Below are 19573 nucleotides of genomic sequence, written 5' to 3' on the forward strand. Positions count from 1 at the left end.
AATCTTATGATTTCTATAGAATTCTAGATAAAACACTATGTCAATGGACTCTCTAATTCAGAACCAACTTGACCTAAGGATGGGATCATAAAACTTCCATCCCCCCCCCCCACCTTTTTGTCTGGCATCTCTTCTTTCATTCATTAATATTACACCAAACCCCAGAGCAAAATTCAAGTGTTATGGCCATCAAAGTGGGAACAAAGAATATTTCTTTTAAGGTGCCGGTTCTCTTCTCACCTTGCTTCCATTATCTCTTCCCCCTAACATGTTCAGGTCAGTGGGACCATGTGATTGGTTTGTAGGTCGCTATTCTAGGACATTTTTCCCCCCTCCCTCTTCCATTCATTCCTTTGAGTTTCAGTGACTTAGGACTTTTAAAAAGAAACTAGTTTATCACTTTCTTTGTTCTGTCTGGAAATATACCAACATATCTATTGTCTTGTGGCAGGCTTAAAATGTGGCAAGATAGGATCCATTCTTCTCAGTGTTGGACTTTGTGGGTTATTCTACCAATTGTTCTTTCCTTTTCCCAGACCAGGTCACCAAATGAAAAAAGTTAAATGTAATATTAGTCCAAGAAAATCATAAAAAGCATAGGTTGGTTTAATACTAAGGTAAACACACACACAAATAAACATTTCCTTAGTTCATAGTTTAAGGACTTAGTTGCTTTGAAAGTTGGGATGAGGGTGGCTAGGTGGTGCAGTGGATAAAGCACCGGCCCTGGAATCAGGAGTACCTGGGTTCAAATCCAGTCTCAGACACTTGATAATTACCTAGCTGTGTGGACTTGGGCAAGCCACTTAACCCCATTGCCTTGCAAAAAACCTAAAAAAAAAGTTGGGATGGTGGGTCCTGTTTCAAGAATTTAGCAGGGGTGGCTAGGTGGCACAGTGGATAGAGCATCGGCCCTGGAATCAGGAGTACCTGAGTTCAAATCCAGCCTCAGACACTTAATAATTACCTAGTTGTATAGCCTTGGGCAAGCCACTTAACCCCATTGCCTTGCAAAAACTAAAAACAAAAAAACAAAAAACAAACAAAAAAAGAATTTAGTAAATCCATTTTTCCTTTTCCCTGATTGGAATGAAAGGAACTATCTTATGCTGTCTTCATTAGAAATCTATTGTAAATGTGGACATTTTCTACTGATTTTGTCACAAGTTCCTCTTCACAGGTTAGTTCTAAGAACCTTGGACTCTAATTAGTCTATGACTTTCTCCCCTTCTGATATATGGACACTACCCACTGAGTTGGTAGTCCCACATGGGTAGTTTGACACACTGCTTTGTAACTCTCAGTGGTCTCTTCTGTGTTGATGCTACTTATTTTTTCTGTTGTAAATAAAGTCTTTCTTGTTTATTTTTTTTAAGATATTCTAGAGGGAGAAGAAAGGAGGACAGATGCTTGAAGGAATATTGACAGTTGGTTGGGAGTGACCTGGCTGAACATCTAACTAAGGAAACAAGAAGGAATAGTCAGAGCATTAAGAGAAAAACCAGAGAAGTACTTTGAAAACATAGAGAAGGAAGTAAGGAAAAAAGGTTGATCTCTTAGCCATTACTGCTTCCCTGTTTAAATTTTCATGTACTATGAATTAAAGTTAAAGTCACAGTCCTTGAAGTCTCTTCTCTCCTCCTTTTGAAAACTAGGATAATATTGACCATTCTCTTATTCTGGAGTCTATTCTCTCTCCCCTTTATTCCATCTTTTTCATCCTGCCAAACTAATTTTATGTTCAGCACCAATAATGTTACTCTTGTGCTCAAAACCCTTCCCTTTTCCCTGTTTTCTCCCAGATAATACTCTGCCTGGGTTTCCCTGTTGTTCCACAATCCTACCAATACTCCAGTTAGAATGAACTGCTTTTTCTTCCTTGACTATACCCTGAATTTCCCCACTTGGGAGCCTTTGATTATAAACTGTTCCCTCTGCCTGGAATGTCCTCCTTTCCACCCTTTTATTGGTTGAATTTCAATCCATCCTTTAAAGGTTGGACTCCCATACAAACTCTTCTTCCCTGATTCCCTCCTGTGAGGAAACCTCCCCACTTTCCACTGCACTCAAACTTATATAAGGAAATACGACTGTCTTTTGTCTTTTTACTCCACTTATTTCCTGATACAATTCCATTCCTCAATGAACTCTTCCTTAGAAAAAAGAAAAATAGTTAAGTAAAAGCAATTGACAAAATGACTGCATCTGCAACACTTCATACCCATAGTCCTTCAACCTTTTCATTGGGAGGAAAGAAGCATGTTTCACCTCCTTTTCTCTGGAATCATTATTGTTCCTTATAATTAATTAATATGATTTTAACTCCCCCTTAGTGTTTTCATTTACATAACTAATTGTATGTATTGTTCTCCTAATTCTGTTTATTCTGCTTTGTGTCTATTCATTCACATCTTGCCATGTTTCTTTTAATTCCTCACATGTCTTTTCTTACATTTCTTACATTTAATTTTTCTATTATAATCATAAACTGAAATTCATTCATCCATTCCCAGTCAGTGGGATATTTTGATTCCATGTTTCTTGTTTTGTTTTGTTTTTGTTACCATTAAAAGTATTACTAGGATTGTTATGTTATAACCAGATCTCTATCTTTGGTCTCTTTGGCTTATGTGTCCAGGAGAGGGTTTCCCTGGGTCAGAGTGGATGAACAATCTAATAACTTTTCTTATATAGTTCCAAAATGTTTCCAGAATTCATAGCCCCTCCTATAATGCACTGATGTACCTGCCTCACCATTCCATTTTTAAAATCATTTTTGAAAAAAATCTGTGGATTTAATCAATCACTCTGTCAACAAGCATTTATCATATGCCTCAAACTAGGCTAAATTCAGTGGAAGAATTCAGTGTTTTAATTGTCATTTCTACTTTTAGTAATTTGGAGCATTATTTCAGAGGGTTTATTTTTTTGCTTTTGAAAATTGTTTAGATCCTTTGTTCAATCATCTATTGGGAAATGACATTTAGTCTTTTATATTTATGTCAATTCCCCTTATATTTTGCCTTTCAAGATTTTATCAGAGAAATTTAAGCCAAAGATCTTTCACACTCAGCAATTTTTCTTCTTATCTAAGCTGCTTTGATTGTTTGTACAAAAGCTTTTAAATTTTATGTAAAAAATGATCTGTTTTATCTTTTATGATTACCTCTATCCATCCTTTGGTTATTAAATTCATTCCCTATTCATAACAGTAAAACTTACCTCATTCTATTGTACTGTTTGGGTTTTTTTTAAATGATGTACCTTTAATATTTAATCTATGTATCAATTTGAAATTTATTGCAGTTTATATTATAAGTTTTAAAACTGGCTCTGACAAATGACTTTCCAGTTTTCCTGGAAGTTCTTGATAAAGAAGAAGTCCTTCCCACCCTTCATTTGCACCCTTGGGTTTGGTTACTCAGTTCTGGACTCTTTACTGCTCACATGGATTTGTTCTCCTATAGTGCCTCATTTTCTTAGGAGACTGCAAGCTCTATGAGGGAAAGGGCTGTAATTTATCTAAATTTCCAGTTCTCCCATGACCTATATTTTGCCAAAAGTTGGTACAATAGGATGATTGCGTATGTGCAACTCCATAAGGATACAGTTGAACTGTTTTCATAAAATTCATATGGTCATGTTGGGGGAGGAAGGGCATCCTAGATAACTGAAGCCCTTTGGTTACAAAGATCCAGCATTTATCTTCCCAGCTCCCAAACTCTGGAACCTCTCCCAGCTCTTTAATGCTGAGAAAAAGGAAGAAAGGATGGTAATGTGTTAGGGAAGGGGACTCTGACCTTTGTAAAGTGGAAGTGAGTATTTTGATGGGGAATATTTCCCCATTAGAAGAGTCATTAAGAACTACGTCTCCATTTACATTTGCAATTGTCTCCAACAAATCATCCAGTGAGGGTGTTTGGAGGTAGCCCTTCTGAAGGTTGTCAGTCCCCTTTGTTTGAAAAACCCAGAGTCCTCTAAAAGAACAGATCAACAGATACTGACTTGGTGTCTGAGAGGGGCTTGCATCTGTTAGTCAATGGAAATAATGAGTTAGATGGGGTTTGAATGGCAGCGTGTTAAGGCATATTCTTTCCATAATCACCCTAAAGGCTCATTATAGCTTTTGGATTTGTGCACTAATAGGAGTGCGAGAACATTTGCTATCTGTTCTAATCCTTTCTCTTCCTGATGAGTCTTACCTTGTGGCAGAGGGCGTTTCATTCATTGGCTTTTCTGCTAATTGGCAAAGATAACTTTGTGGAAGTGGAGTTCCTTCTCAGGTCATTGGAGGCTTCTTGCTGCCAGCAGGCCCAGAAGACAGAGCTTATTATGCTGGGAAATGGGTGTTGTATTGTCCTTTGACCCTCTCTGTTTTTGGTGGCCTGCTCAGGCCTGAGGTCCAGAAGTAAGGGGAGCTTTTGGTCATACCTGCCTTTATCTGATTGCTTCTTTCTTCTTGCCTTTCATCTGCCTTCCTCCAAGTCAGAAATGTTCAATGGGCAGAAATGGAATGATCAGGACTGGAGAACATGGTAAGAATTAGGGGTGTGGCCATGACAGGTTAGAGATTATGGGCTATGTGAGGAAGGGGAGAGTATGGTAGCAAGATGATGAGATCATGATCATATTTGGTGAGATCTGGAAGTGTAGTTAAGAGCAGAGGTTGAAAAATCAGAGTCAAGATTGAGGAAATGGTCAGGGTTATAATACATAGTCATGTTTAGGGCACTGCTATTCAGGTTGGAGAGACTTAGTAAATGATTGAATTAAGGATCTGGTCTTATGTGGAAGCCAGAGATGAATTTGTGATCAGAAAGGGTCAGCTAGATGGTACAGTGGAGTTAGGAGGACTTGAGTTCAAATACAGCCTTGAACCCATAATAATTGCTTAGCTTGTGTGACCTCAGACAAGTTGTATAATGCCATTGTCTTAAAATAATCAAAAAAATAAAAAAAAAAAGAAAGGGCTAGGTGTATGGTCAGAAAAGGAAGCATGGTCAGAAGTAGGGGCCTGAAAGAAGCAAAGGGGGTATAATAAGAGTTATGCCAATATTAGGGATATCAAACAAAGCTGTGCCAGTAGCCAGGTTTAGAGGTATGGTTTGAGTAGGGGGAAAGGGAAATCATTTCTTCTCCTCCATGAAACCATATGTCCAATGGTGGATGGACCTAGAGGGATGTGTGCTTTAGGAATTGCGGGGTGGGGGGAAGGAACTGGCATTAAACAATGTGAGAAAAACCTAATCTGCAGCTAGGTAGAAAGGCTTATAAGTCCAAAGATTTACTTAAACCTGTTTACAAAGCTCCTTTCTTCCTGGATGAGATTAGGACCAAGGAGCTTAGCCATGCTTGCCACATAATATTTTCCATTTGTATAACCCTTTAAATACATTATCTGGACTGATCCTTACATTCATCCTGAGAGGTATTATTGCCACCTCCATTTTACAAAGAAACAGAGGTACAGAGAGGTTTGAATAACTTTCTCTAAGTCACCCAGTTAATGTGTCTGAGGTAGGATTTTAAATCTGTTCTTCCTGTCTCTAAGCCTTTCCACTAGGCAAAGCTGTCTATCTGTACTTCTTGCCTTCTCTTTAACACAAATACTGTAGAAAAGCTCTGGGCTGAAGGGACACTAAACACTAGGCACCCCTGATCTACAAGGGAGAAGAGCTGAAGCATGGTCTAATTTCTCCAATACTGGCTAATCCCTCCCTCCTTCTTGTCCTTTCTCATCTCCTCTAGCCCACTATTTCTCTGCCTGCTCCAACCCTGTTTGGTCTCTTAGAAAAAATTTTTGCTCTGATCCCAGATTTTTTTTTATTGTTCCAAGTGAATGTCTGAAATGGTGAGTGGCCAGATTGGAGTTTAAAAGGGAAAAGTTTCAGGCAGAGCCAACTGGGGCTCTAGGCCTTGATGCTGCCACGAGACACAGGCATGTGATAGGAGGCAGAGATGGGGAGGTCTGGAGCAGGAAAGGACTGATGGTCATAAGTAACAACTGGATCAATCAATAAAAAGCCCGGCAGTTCTAGATGGCAGTTCAAATATAGGGGGTAAGGTGACGCTTGGGGGGGTTGGTGGTGTATGTGGGGGGTGTCCCCTGTTTGGCAGGCTGGGGAGGCTGGGGGGCTCTTCTTTCCTGACAGGGAGCCCTGCCGCTATCCTTCCAAAGGCCTCATGATGGAAAGAGTGAAGCCTAGAGAGAACAAAATGAAGACAAAAAGGCCCATGAGGGGTTCAAAGGCAGAGCCAGACTAAGAATGAAGTTTTCAAGGTATGTTCCAAGGCGAGGACTTTTCATCTCAAAACCTTTGAATTGGGAATCAAGGCGGGAAAAGTTACTACTAGGTTAAAGTTTAAATGGCACAGAAAGGGTAGAAACGAAGATGAAACGTAGGCTGTCTGGCCAGGGGAACAAAGCATTTGGATCCTGGTCTCTGCACCTGGCTATAGAGTTTCTAAGTTCCTGCAGTCCCAGGGAGGAGGGGCAACAAACGGTCTTATTGTTCGGATTAAGAACTGAAGTAATTGAAAGGAAAGTTAAGCCAAGAAGAAGCCGCCATCATGTGTGACTGCCTGTATAGTTAAAAAATAATTTAAAGGGAAAGTGACTATCAAGCAGTTCCTATTATGGAAATACAATCATTGAAAAGAGAATGAGGGGGAAAAGCCTTTATTCTTTGAAAAAGGAGGGGGGGGGTTTGCCCTCACCAAGTCAGACTTAAATATTATTTGAAAACCCAGTTATTTTCACAGACTTGTTTCATTCCCTGACTGACCAGACTAGGGGAGGCTTTAAGGAGGGGTGTGTGTGTGTGTGTGTGTGTGTGTGTGTGTGTGTGTGTGTGTGTGTGTGTGTGTGTCTAAGCTGGGGGTTGGGTGGTCATGGAATGTGGAGGACTCTCAGGGTTTTAGCCTCCTCTCAACTTTCTCTAGTTTTAAGACTCCTGGGTTAGGGAAACAGATGTGATGGAGGTTACCTTTCTAGAACAAGCCTCTTTTTACCTGCTCATTTCTTATTTCTTCCTGCTGCCTCTGTCATTGGAATGGATGCCTTCCCTGAACCCCTCCTGGCCACCTCTTTTACACCTTCCTCCTGCCTAGTCTGTGTTTATTAGGTGCCTTGATTATAGTGAACATCACTCCTTCCTTCAATCCCCCCACATGAGCCCACTCTCCCAGTAGCAGCTTGTTTATAGATCAGAGAGGATTTGTCATTAATCTAGAGTTGGAAGGAACCTCAAGGATCATCTATCTTCTCTTGCCCGCACCCCTAGACAGATAAAAAATCCTAGGGCCAGGGAAGATTAGTGAAAACAGAACTTATTCTATTCTTTGTATTTACATCATTAACAACCAGTTCAGTACTTGGCTAATAATAGGGACTTAATAAATGTTTGTTGATTGGTTGCTTACCCAAGGTCACACAGGTAGATGTCAGAGGCAAGATTTAAATCTAGGCCCTCAGATTCTACAGCCACTTGATTGTGCTGATACTGTATTCTATGCTTTGCTTTTCCTGAGAAAGTAGAAGTTGAGCCCAGAGATGGGAAGGGAATCTGCTAAGTTCTTACAGAGAGAGGAACCAATTCTCCAAGCCAGGCCTCCTTATTTCCAGTTCAGAGTTTCTGCCATTAATGATTGTCTAGTGGATGGAATTCCTTTGTGCCCCAGCACCAGGGAAGCTACCTCAACCTCAAGGTCAGTTTGAATTTAGGCTTCCATTAAGAAGAATGGTGCTTATTTCCTTTAGCCCCTGAGTGGAGAGAAGAGTACAGATGTGAGGGGCATTTTGGAGGTGGAACAGAAAACCTTGACTTTTCCTTTTCCCTCATTCTCTCTAGGAACCATGAAAATATTCATGATCCTGGAGACTTTAGGCTCTAGAAAAATAACATGGAACTAGAAGAAGACAAATGCTAGAGAAAAAAAATGTAAAGAACACAAGGGAGCTCTGACACTCTCCTCTGGGGTTCCAGAAATATGTGTGTGTGTGTGTGTGTGTGTGTGTGTGTGTGTGTGTATTTTTTTAACATCTTTCCTGGAAGATGAGTAAAGGTTGATTGAGATACTAAGGAAGGGGTGGACTAAGTACAATCTAGAACAAGATTTTTGTTTAATAGAATGGCTTTAGATAAGACTTCACTGAGGGAAACTAAAATCAATTGATTCATACTCTTTGATACTTCCTTTGTGTCTTAGTACAGAGGATTCAGGTATATTACAAAGAAAATTGTGTTTCCCACAAAGAATCTTAAAATATGGTGAATATATAGAGAAGTAGAGAGGAGTAGGGATGGCATCTTAGGTAGAGGATAATGAGTAAAGGCATGAAAGTAGGATTATAAATAAAATATCAAATCACCTATACATAATTTTTTAGCTTGGAAAAAAGAAAACTTAGTGGGAAGCTAGAATCATGGTTAATTAAAGGGATGTTATGAAGGAGAAGAAATAGTTTTCTCATTTGACTCCAGAGCTAAGAGCATGTGGAAGTTGGCAGAGGGGCAGATTTTAGGTCCATATAAATAAACGCTTGCTAGCAATTACAACTGTCCAGTAGTAAAACTCTTTGCTCCAATCTATAGTGAGTTCCCTATCATTGGGGTTCTTTGTTTTTTAGGCTTTTTTTTTTTGCAAGGCAAATGGGGTCAAGTGGCTTTGCCCAAGGCCACACAGCTAGGTAATTATTATGTGTCTGAGACCAGATTTGAACCCAGGTACTCCTGACTCCAAGGCCGGTGCTTTATCCACTAGGCCACCTAGCCACCCCCTCATTGGGGTTCTTTAAGTAAATGCTTGTAGGGGAATATTGTGTCTAATGTGGATTATTCCAGATGATCTCTGAGGTCCCTTGAAGTTGTGGGATTTTATAATTCCAAGTAAGAATTACTCAAGATGGGCAGATTACAGATGTACTGTGATGTATTTGGTTAGAAGAGAGCTATGTGAAGCCTTTGAATATTTTGAATATTATTTGACATCCAATTTGAATGTCATATGACATTCAAGAGCATGTTTTATACTATTATCTTTCCACATACCAGCAAATCTAACCACAAGTCTCCCTTTGGCACAAACTTTCAAAGTGTAGATATTATGATTGCAAACAGGCAGATCATGGCAAACCAACTTGCCAACTTTTAGAGAGCACTTTACCAAAGAGTATTGCAAACTACCCATCCAAGATGACAGGTGTTTTTTGCCTTTTAGTGTCTTACCCTCTCTGGTCTGACCTACCCAATCACATTTAGACTTAACCTGCAGATCTAGATATGAAGGGGGGGCTCATGACTGCAGCCCTTTGGAGCCCCTGGTCCTGCCCAAGAGGACCAGCTAGCATAGTAGATGCCCAGGAGTATGGGTCTGATTGTTTCAAGTGCACACAGCCATTATCACGCTCTCCTCAAATATCACTTTTTTTTCCTGCTAGCTCAGGTGTTGTACATCTGTGGCATGTTGGCAGCACTCGGCCGCAGTGTTGGGGAGCTGTCAGGTTAAAAGCTGGGCTGCTGTATTTGATCCCACGTGTAAGCTGTTTTATTTCCCTCTCTTCCCTTTACACGGCTTCGGTGTGCTTTTATAAATATTTTACTAGTCTTGCTAAAGTCTATTTCATCTCTCTCTTAAATTTATTAAATATAAATGCAGCAACAACTCTACCATAAGTCTCCCTTTGCCATCAAATACTCAAACTCCTGTCGAAGTAAATATAATTTGCTTTGTTTACTTCAGTTTAGTTAGAGCTTTATCTGCTATAGATGCATTTCTTCCCTCTCTCTTCAACCCACACTAATCTTGTTTTCATAATTAAGAGCCTGCCTTCTCCTCATTCGGTGATCAGTTGGGCTTTCCCACTTTCTGGGTCTGGGAGGGAAAGCTTCAGAGTCAGATGCCCTTGGAGGCCATCTCAGCTTGGGGTTCAGGGGAGCTCCTGTCACCCAGGCACCTCCAGTCTTTCCATCCTTTCTCTCCTCAGGAGAGCCTTGAGCAGACTCCAGAGCAGAGAGGCCATACCTATTTAGAGGGAAAGTAGCTTAACAGATCCAGAGGGTGTCTAGCACAAAGAGGTGAGGAGCTTTCCAAAACCGGGATGGCATCCTTTTGTCTTGGAGAATGATAGTCTGGGAGGACAAAGCTGAGCCTCCCAGCAAAGTATCACATCCTCTGTTCATCATGAAAGAAATGTAACCCAGTCCACCTGCAGTGCAACAGATTTATGTCAATGAGGAGAGACAAAAGAGGCAGTTGGCGAGATGGGAATCCCTGGTCCTGGCATTAACTTGACTTTTCCTTTACTTTTCCCTCCATGCAGACGGGAGTCAGAACCGAAAGGGACCTTAGAGATTATGTGTTCAACCTCTCATTGTTTACAAGGGGATAATGACTTGCCCAAGGTCTTCTATGTAGTGGATGATGTATCTGGGACTAGAACCCAGGTCTCCTACCTCCTAGGCTATGCTGTTTCTGCTGAACAAGGGTTTATAGTGCATCCTTTCTAATCAGTAACCTCCTAGACTTGGTGTTGGGGAGGTGGGTCTAGGTCACCATAGAGGTTATTTCTCTGAAAGAATTGGGATTCAGGGAAGTGTTGATGGACATACCTAGGCTATAAAGATAACAATGACCATCACTTCTTTCCTCCATTCCTTCCTCTTTTCACCTAACAGTTACATGTGCTGACAGCAGATGTTTAAACTGATGCTAATGATCTGGGCTGTGAGAGCTGGTGGTGACTTAGAATTTGCTCATGGAAGGCCCTGAAAGTTCAGATTCTTATCCAAACTCTCCAAAGAGCTTGAGTCAGAACTCAGGCCTGCCCTGGAAATCAAAATCACTCCCCTGAAAGCTTTTGCCATCCCCCCTATTTTCAAGTGGATGCTGCAGCAACCTAGAGAATAGGTCTGTGATATTTCAGCTCTTTTGGATTCTGGTCCTATCTGGACTTGGGAAATGCTGACTAGAGACCTTTCAAAGCCTAGAAAGGGCTCTGGGGATGGGAGGGGCAAAGAATGTGTTGTGTGTGTGAGTGGGCATGTTGAGGAGGGAGACGATGACTGATATCCTTAATTAAGCCAAAGTTGCCCTGCTCCTCTCCTCTCCTAAATCACCCTTTGGTCCTTGGATACATTCACCTTTGCACAGTATCACCTCAACTGGTGATTATGATTAGAAGAAGGCTTTTGTGGGTTGTGAAATGTTAAAATGTAAATGATAGTAGTTACCTGTCAGTTGCAAATAATGTCTTTCAGTAATTGGAACTTAGAAGTTTATACCTCTTATTGATGGACAAAGACTATTTCCCCATCTGCTTTCCATTTTCAGTTTCCAAGGAGAGAGGCATAGTGACGAGGAGGTGTGGTCTCCCTGGGACAAGTTGGCTTTAACTGAAAACTTCTTCCTGCTACTTTTACTGATCACTGATGGTAGGATTTGTCAATCGGTTTATAACTTGGTTCTTTTATCCATGCTTTGAGTTCTTTTGCAACCATCCCTCTCTCATACTCTCTCCCTAAGGAGACACTTCTTGCATTGCTGAGGTCAAGAATGTTCAGACCCTGATAGACAAACCCTTGGTGAGAAACCTCTCTGAATGTCACTAGATTTGTTCTCATGGGACAGACCCTGAGTCCTCTGCTGAATCCAGTTTTGCACATTAGAATCATTGAATTTTGTGTGCAGACCTGTTGAACCAGCAATACCATTACTGGGTCTATACCCTGAAGAGATCATGAAAAAGGATAAAAACATCACTTGTACAAAAATATACATAGCTGCTCTGTTTGTGGTGGCAAAAAAACCTGGAAATTAAGGGGATGTTCATCAATATTTATGTTATGGAACACTATTGTTCTATTAGAAGCCCGAAGGGATGGAAATTCAGGGAAGCCTGGAAGGATTTGCATGAACTGATGCTGAGCGAGATGAACAGAACCAGAACATTGTACACTCTAACAGCAACATGGGGGTGATGATCAACCTTGATGGAACTGTTCACTCCATCAGTGCAATAATTAGGGACAATTTTAGGGTATCTGCAACAGAGAATACCATCTGTATCCAGAGAAGAAACTGTGGAATTTAAACAAAGACTGAAGATTATTAACTTTAATTTTTTAAAAAAAGTTATCTTATATACCACATAATTTTGCTATCTATAATATTTTATTTCTTCTTCAAGGATATATGTTTTTCTCTCAACACATTCAACTTTGATCAATGCAAAGCATGGAAGCAATGTCAAGGTTATCAGAATGCCTTCTGGGGGGGAGGGGGGAGGGAAGGAGGGTGGGGGGAAAATTGTAAAATTCAAAACCTTAGGGGTGGCTAGGTGGGGCAGTGGATAAAGCACTGGCCCTGGAGTCAGGAGTACCTGGGTTCTGACTTAATAATTACCTAGCTGTGTGGCCTTGGGCAAGCCACTTAACCCCATTTCCTTGCAAAAACCTAAACAAAAAATTCAAAACCTTACAAAAATGATAGGTAGAAACTACTATTGTATATAATTGGAAAACAAATAAAATATTTATATAATAAAAAAAGAATCATTGAATTTTGGAGTTGAAAAAATCTGTGGAACAAAGCCTGCCTTGATGGGAAGGAGTCTTAGATCATAAAACATATGATGTTAGAGCTGAAAGAGTCCCTTAAAATGGCCCAAACCTCTTTCAGATGGGAATGACAAAGTCCAGAAAGGGAACCTGACTTAACCACAGAATATTCCCTTGAAGCCTTTGAGAATACAGGGTCACCTTGAGCACACCACCATGAGGTATTAGAGGAGGACTGGAGGACTTTTGAGGGAGTTTAGAAGGCTTAGATCTCACAGACTAGGAACAGTATATAATTCATGTTGAGTGAGCAGGGTCATATTCTATAATTCCACCGAGTAATTGGAAGGGACTTAGTCTATGTGTGAAGAGACTGGAGTTATGATGCTTGTTCTGGTCTAAAATGTTCCATTGATCATTGATGTGTAAAACACCCCATCATTTTTGAGTAACTTTTGTATCTTTAATCTTTAATTTTTCTACTCTTGTAAAATACAGAAGACAGATTTTTTTTTTTTTGGTTAGCCTCCATTTTACAGATGGAAAAACTGGGATTTAGAGAAATTTTTAAATAACTTGCCCAAGATGACTCAACATCCTAAGGTCGATACAAGGAATTAATTCATATAGCAAACATTTTAATTGCCCTTTGTATACAGAACGTTGTGTGTGTGTGTGTGTGTGTGTGTGTGTGTGTGTGTGTGTGATTTTTTTCTTTTCCCCACCTTCAGGGCCATAAAGAGCAGTTTGTGTCTCCTTCTTAGAGCTCGAAGGCTAAAAGAAATAAGAGACAACACTAAGTAACTATAACGATAAAACAAAAACGATGTCTCAGGGAGGGTGGAGGAGGTCAATAATAACAGGAGGGATCAGGGAAGGCTTCGGTATTTACTTATTGATGTTACCTAGGGAAAGGGGAGCATACCAGAGTGAGTGGGGTCCAAGGTGGGGCATCGTTTTTCTGCAGAGTTTAAAAGGTTGACAGTTTTGAATGGTGAATCTCAATTGTTTAGAAACCTGATTGAGGTTATATCATACCAATACAAAGCATGGGGTACTTGGTTGGCATTTATGACAATGCAGAGAAGAGAAGGAAGTTCCCAGTGAGAGGTATTCCCTGACTTTGAATTTTTCTTGCCCTCTATTGCCTTCAGCATTTTTTTATGAGCAGCCCATGAGAAATCAGTCCTCAAAAAGTTGTCATTGGCTCATAGTAAATTGTTATCCACTTTTAATGTAAAGCATTGGTGTCCAATTCAAATTTAAATGGTGTCCACTAAACCATATATAAAGATCCCTGTGAGCTGCATATTGTTTTAGAAGGGAAAAGCTACACATTAACATTATCAATGTTCTATTGTATTTTTGTTTATTTTGTTAAATATCTTATGTCGTTCCACAGTACTTGTGGGAGTGGTGGCAGGATCCTGGAAACATGATTGAGAGCTCTGGTACAGTGTTTAAGTGAAGTGGATCTTGGCTTTGATGGAATCACAAAAGACATGATTCTATGACTTTAGATCAAACCTTTGGGGAATGATTAGAACCAGGGGTGATGAGGAGGTAGGAATAAAATCTAGTTTTTGAAGGAGGAAGTTAGTGAAGACTAGAGAACATTAGGACAGATTTCATGTAGATGATGGTTCCTGAGCTGAGCCTCTAAGGAAGGCAAGTATTCTGAGAGGATGAAGAGGGATGGTGTTCCAGGAGCTAGACCCCATTAAAAAAAACGAAGAGGCAAGAGATAGGATGTTGTGTGTAGATAATAGCAAGAAGGCCAGCTTGGCTGAATGTATGGAAGAGAACAACATAAATCTGCATGGAAAGGCATGATGGTACTAGACTGTGACAAGGGCTTTACAAGCTAAACAAAGGAGCTCATATTTTTTATTCTAGAGGTAATAGGGAACCACTGAAGCTTCTAAAGCTTCTAAAGGGAATGAAGTGGTCAGTCCTATCATTGAAAGTGATTCTCCTTCCCTCTCTTGTGGACATGAGTATTCAGAATGTTGGCAAATGATACCTGGTCTCCCATTGTTCCTTCTAAAAACAAATTTAAAGTTTCCTCACTAAAATATTCTGTATATTGTTTCCTGGCATTCATAAATTTTTCTTGCTTGGTCTGATGGTTAAAGGAATGAATGTGAAATTTTCTAGTTTAATCAGTATTTTCCCCCCTTCCTTAAGTAGTCTTTGGTTTTCGTAAGCAATTTCATTGTTAAATGTCAGCCTAACAATGGGAATACTGAAATCTGACAGGTTTCAGAGAGCGTTTCAGATAGTAAGAGGTAACAGCTTTATTACTGGTTGATGACTGACCCATATTTCTTAACATGATTTCCCTGCTGTAACTCAAATTGAGTTCATGTTATTCTAATGATATCGGTTGACCTTGAGAGCTAGACCTAGAAGCCTGGGGTTATTCATCCCACTTCCACTATAGATTCTTGTGATGTGTTTAGAGACATAACCTGCTCCTTATGGCCCTGAAGGTGGGGAAAAGAAAAAACATAACACAGAATACATACATATACAAAGGCACCTCCCCCCCCCACACACCTGCTCAGAATTTTTTTTCAACACATCTGGGGGATTTTATATCACAGGAGAATTTCTCTCTCAGTTCAGCTTCTGCCACAAACCTCAGCTTTTCCTATACAGACCCTTTAGGTTGGGGAATCTCACTAGGCCCCACCATGTCCTGGTTTCCTTCTTAAGCACCTGGACTCCACCATCTATGAAAAGAGAACTCCATCTCTGGATTTTTCATGGGTGAATTCATAATTGGGAGAAAGGGAGAGAAAACATTGAATGTCAGAGGAAGTACCCTGGAAGGGGACTGGGAGTAAGAGGAGTAAGAGGCCCTAAGGTCAAATCCTATCTCTGACAATCTATACCTGGGAGATCTTGGCCAGGTTATCTAACCTCAGTTTCTTCATCTGTAAAATAAATGGGTTGAACTAGGTGATCTCTGGGGTTCCTTCTGGCTCTAGCTCTATGATCCTAGAGATGGGTATCCCTGTTCTGGGGGAAATTCATCTGCTAGGTGAAAGAGGTTGTAATAACACTGGGTTTATTAGGAAAATTAGGGAAAAGTGACACAGCACCTTTCCAAACTGTGGAGTTCCCATTTAGAAGGCATACTACCAATGTACCTCTCATATTTGGTGGTTTTATTGGGTAGTAGCAAGAACCTTAGGCATCATATCTAGAAACCAAAGGGCAATTCCTGGTTCTGGTACAAAGTCAGTATATATGACCTGAGGGCAAGATGCTGAGACTCTTTAAGAGATGAACCACCCATAGTGGAAAGTTCAATCCTGAAATGGAGGCTCTGGGTTCAATCCATAAATCCATCAAAAAGCATTTCCTAAATGCCAGCATTGTATTGAGAGCTGTGGATACAAAAAAGAGGTAAAAGAGAGTCTAGGTGCTCTGCGGTTTAGATCCTGATGTCATTATTATTAGCTATGTGACCTTGGCCAAGTCTTCTGCTTCCTCATCTGTAAAATGAGGGAGTTGGTCTGGTCAACCAAGGCCCTTCCAGCTCAGGAATATCCAATATGAGGGGACATTAAGGGGGCTGTTGCTTTCTGCCCTCCCTCCTGGGGTTATAAAAATAATATAAATTGAGAGCTGGAAAGGGTTTGAAAATGTTAAAAGCACTGTGGCATTTAACCAAGTACAAATGTAACTAAGGAGATTACTGGTTATATCAGGACTTTAGTTTCTACCAGTTTCTGCCTGCAAATAATGGAGAGGAGGAGAAAACAAGTCATTTTTAGCTCTTTCAGAATTAGAGCCTTGAATTTGGTCCCTGGTGTAGTTAAGTCTCTGAGAAGTCAAGATCATTTGCTTCTCATCCCCACCCCCTTTCCTCCCCACTCTCACCTCCCTCTCCTCCCCCCCCCCCCCACCTCCCTCATTTGCTTTTGCAACTCCATATTTTCCCTCTGGGTTCTTTGGAATCATCAAATTCCTCATCCATTCCAGATCAGGTGACTGACACTCTCCAAACGGGCTCAGCTGCCCCCAGCTGCTCCCCCGACCCCACATTTAAGCAGGAGGGAAGGGTGATTTTCACCGGCTGGTGGAAAGCTCGTGATAAGCCAGGATACAATATTTCTTGAATCTTTGCCCTTGTTGAGCTCGAATGTGAAATTAAGCATTCAGACCTGGAAACCCCCAGTCTCCTGAGGATTCTCCTCTTTTGGAAAGAAGCACCTCTCAGCACACAATGGAACCATTGGATGGGGCTGAAATAAAAGGCATTCCTGGAAGGAATGAAGATATGGAACTGAACGGAGGGGCTGGGTGGAGAGAGGTGGGGACTGGGCAAAGAGAGGGGACTCGGGAAGGGAGGAACATACACGGTTGAAAAATACCTAGATGTATATAGAAGGAAATCATAGAAATACTCCCATTGCTTCTGACTCTTCGGGCTAAGTAAATGAACACATTTCCCTTCCCATGTACCGTTGGGTAAAGATTGAACATCCGCTGTAGAGTAACATGAAAAGGCCACATCATACACAGATGCACACACAAACGTGCACATACAATTACCTGCACAATCGCATAGAGACAGATACTCAAATACACACAAACAAAATATAGCACTATTACTAACATTTATAGAGTGCCTTAAGGGTTGCATAATGCTTTCAATTTATTATCTCATTCCTCCACAGGCAAACGCATATACCCAGACACAGTTACATCTAGAGCCACGTACATACAAGGGCATGCATGAATACACACCCAAATACCCACATAAGCACAACTCGCATCATTTGAGAAGTTAAACATTTTACAGGAATCCAGGGATCATTTTCCTCCTGTTTTAAAAATACTATTTATATTTGGTCATTGAAACTGGTTCAGCAAAGATGGTTAGAGAGCTGCAGGAGGTCTCCTTGAAAGCTTCCCCTCCGCCACTCTTATCTTAAAAATAATTTTGGGAGACAATTTTCTTTTCTTCAACCCCTTCACCCCCACCCCTTTCCCTTTCTTTAATTAGGGACCTTGCATTTATGGCTGCCAGCTGGTGTTGGACACTGCAACTGAAGTGTCTGTCTGTTGTATTAGCTAAAATTCTTCTATTCCCAGTTCCTGGAAGGATTCTGGTCGATTGGGCCCCCAGGCATGGTTCCCTGAGTAGAGAGGGAGTGTGCATGAATTTCTGTTAATATCCCTGGTATTGGCAAGGTGAGGAGAGGTGATCTTGAATTTTCAATGAGTCCAGGAGTCAAAATAAACCACTTCTATCAGTTACCTGAAGATGAAAGAGGCTGGGGGTTTTTCTGATCATGCATCCCAAAAGGATCAACACTGGCATATGAGTGATAGCATGATTTGATAGTTAATGCCTAACTCTGCTGGCTGATACTGGGAAGCAAAGTCTCAGACCCCATGCTCAGGTTCTTTTTCACTGGGTTCAAGCATCCTCCACAATCAGAACCTCCCATGAACATTTGTCTTGGGCTTTAATGAGTTAAATCTCATCATTCCTCTAGTTTCCCTTCTCATCTTGTCCTTGCGTCTACCAATACTCCTTGAAATAATGATTATATTCAATTGCATAAAGTATAGAAACGTGAAGGGACCCTAGGAACCATCTAGTTCAAATCTTCACTTTATAAGGAAGAAGCCTAGGCTCAGGGAAGGAAAGTGACTGGTTAATTTTGCTCCCCAGAGTAAGAGGTAATAGGGTAAGGCCTTTTCCCATTATATTACAAAAGTCCCCAAAAAAGTCCAAGTTGTTTTCCCCCCCATAAAGTACAGCACTGGATCAGTGTCAAAAGGATATGGGTTCGAATCCTTAAGCAGGTCTCATTATCAGTCCAGTTGGACAAGATAATTTCTAAAAATCCCATCTCTTTAAATATTATGACCCTATAGTTTTAATTTTGTTTGATCCCCAGAGCATCCTGATGAGGTGAGTAGGGCAAGAGTTATTGTACCTATTGACAGGTGAAAAATCAGAGGCATTCTGAGGTCATATAGCTAATTAGCCACAGTCAGAGGTAGAACCTGCTTTCCTGACTCCCAGTTCTGGCTATTTCTGCTGGACCATGAAGACCCTTTCATGTTTTCTCCATCTTCTTAGCCGCCACCAAAGGAAAAAAAGCTAAATCTGAAAAATAAAACTTCCCATCCAAGATCCTGGCCAACTTCTTTAGTGCTATAGAGTTAAGTCTTGTGTAAATTGGAGAAATAACCTACTTTATCACATTTTAAACTTTACAGAGCACATTACTTGTAACAAACTTTAAGGGGTGGATAATTCAGGTATTTCTCCCCATTTTAAAATGAGGAAACTGAAGAAAGATGAGGAAACTTAATCAGGAAGATTAAGGGATGTACTCCAGGTCATATAGCCAAATCTGCTTTAGAACTGGCATCTAAACCAAGATCTAATTCTAAGTTGGGTCAGTGTTATTTCCTACTAAACCATGCTGCCTCCAGTAGTTTAAGGCTTGTTAGTCTAAGAATGGATTTTCTTTGAGAAAGTTGAATCTCACAAACAACAAAGAACAGGAGTACTTATTTTTTTCCCATCATAGATCCCCCCCTGGCAGTCTGGTGAATCTTATGAATCTTTTCTTAGAACACTATCTTTAAATACATAAAAAATTCATTAGATTATAAAGGAAACCAGTCCTAATGAATAGGATCATTATAAAAGTATCAAAATATTAAAAAAAAACCAAATCAAATTCATAAACCCTAGGCTAAGATTCCCTGTTACAATAACAGAATTTCAGAATAGAAGAGGACCTCAGAAAACTTGTTCAGGCCATACCTTAGCAGTAATGCCTCCAGTAACCTCTATGACTATTGGTCAGCTTATCTCCTTTTGGGCCTCTAGTAGAAAGCAGTTCATGTAACTTTTTTTCAGTTATTCAGTCATTTTTCATTTGTGTCTGTTTCTTCATGATTCCATTTGGAGTTTTCTGGGCAAAGATTCTAAAGTGGTCTGCCATTTCTTTCTCTAGCTCATTTTAGAGGTAAGA

The sequence above is a fragment of the Macrotis lagotis genome, chromosome 1, assembly GCF_037893015.1.
Source record: "Macrotis lagotis isolate mMagLag1 chromosome 1, bilby.v1.9.chrom.fasta, whole genome shotgun sequence".
In the NCBI taxonomy this organism is placed as follows: Eukaryota; Metazoa; Chordata; class Mammalia; order Peramelemorphia; family Peramelidae; genus Macrotis; species Macrotis lagotis.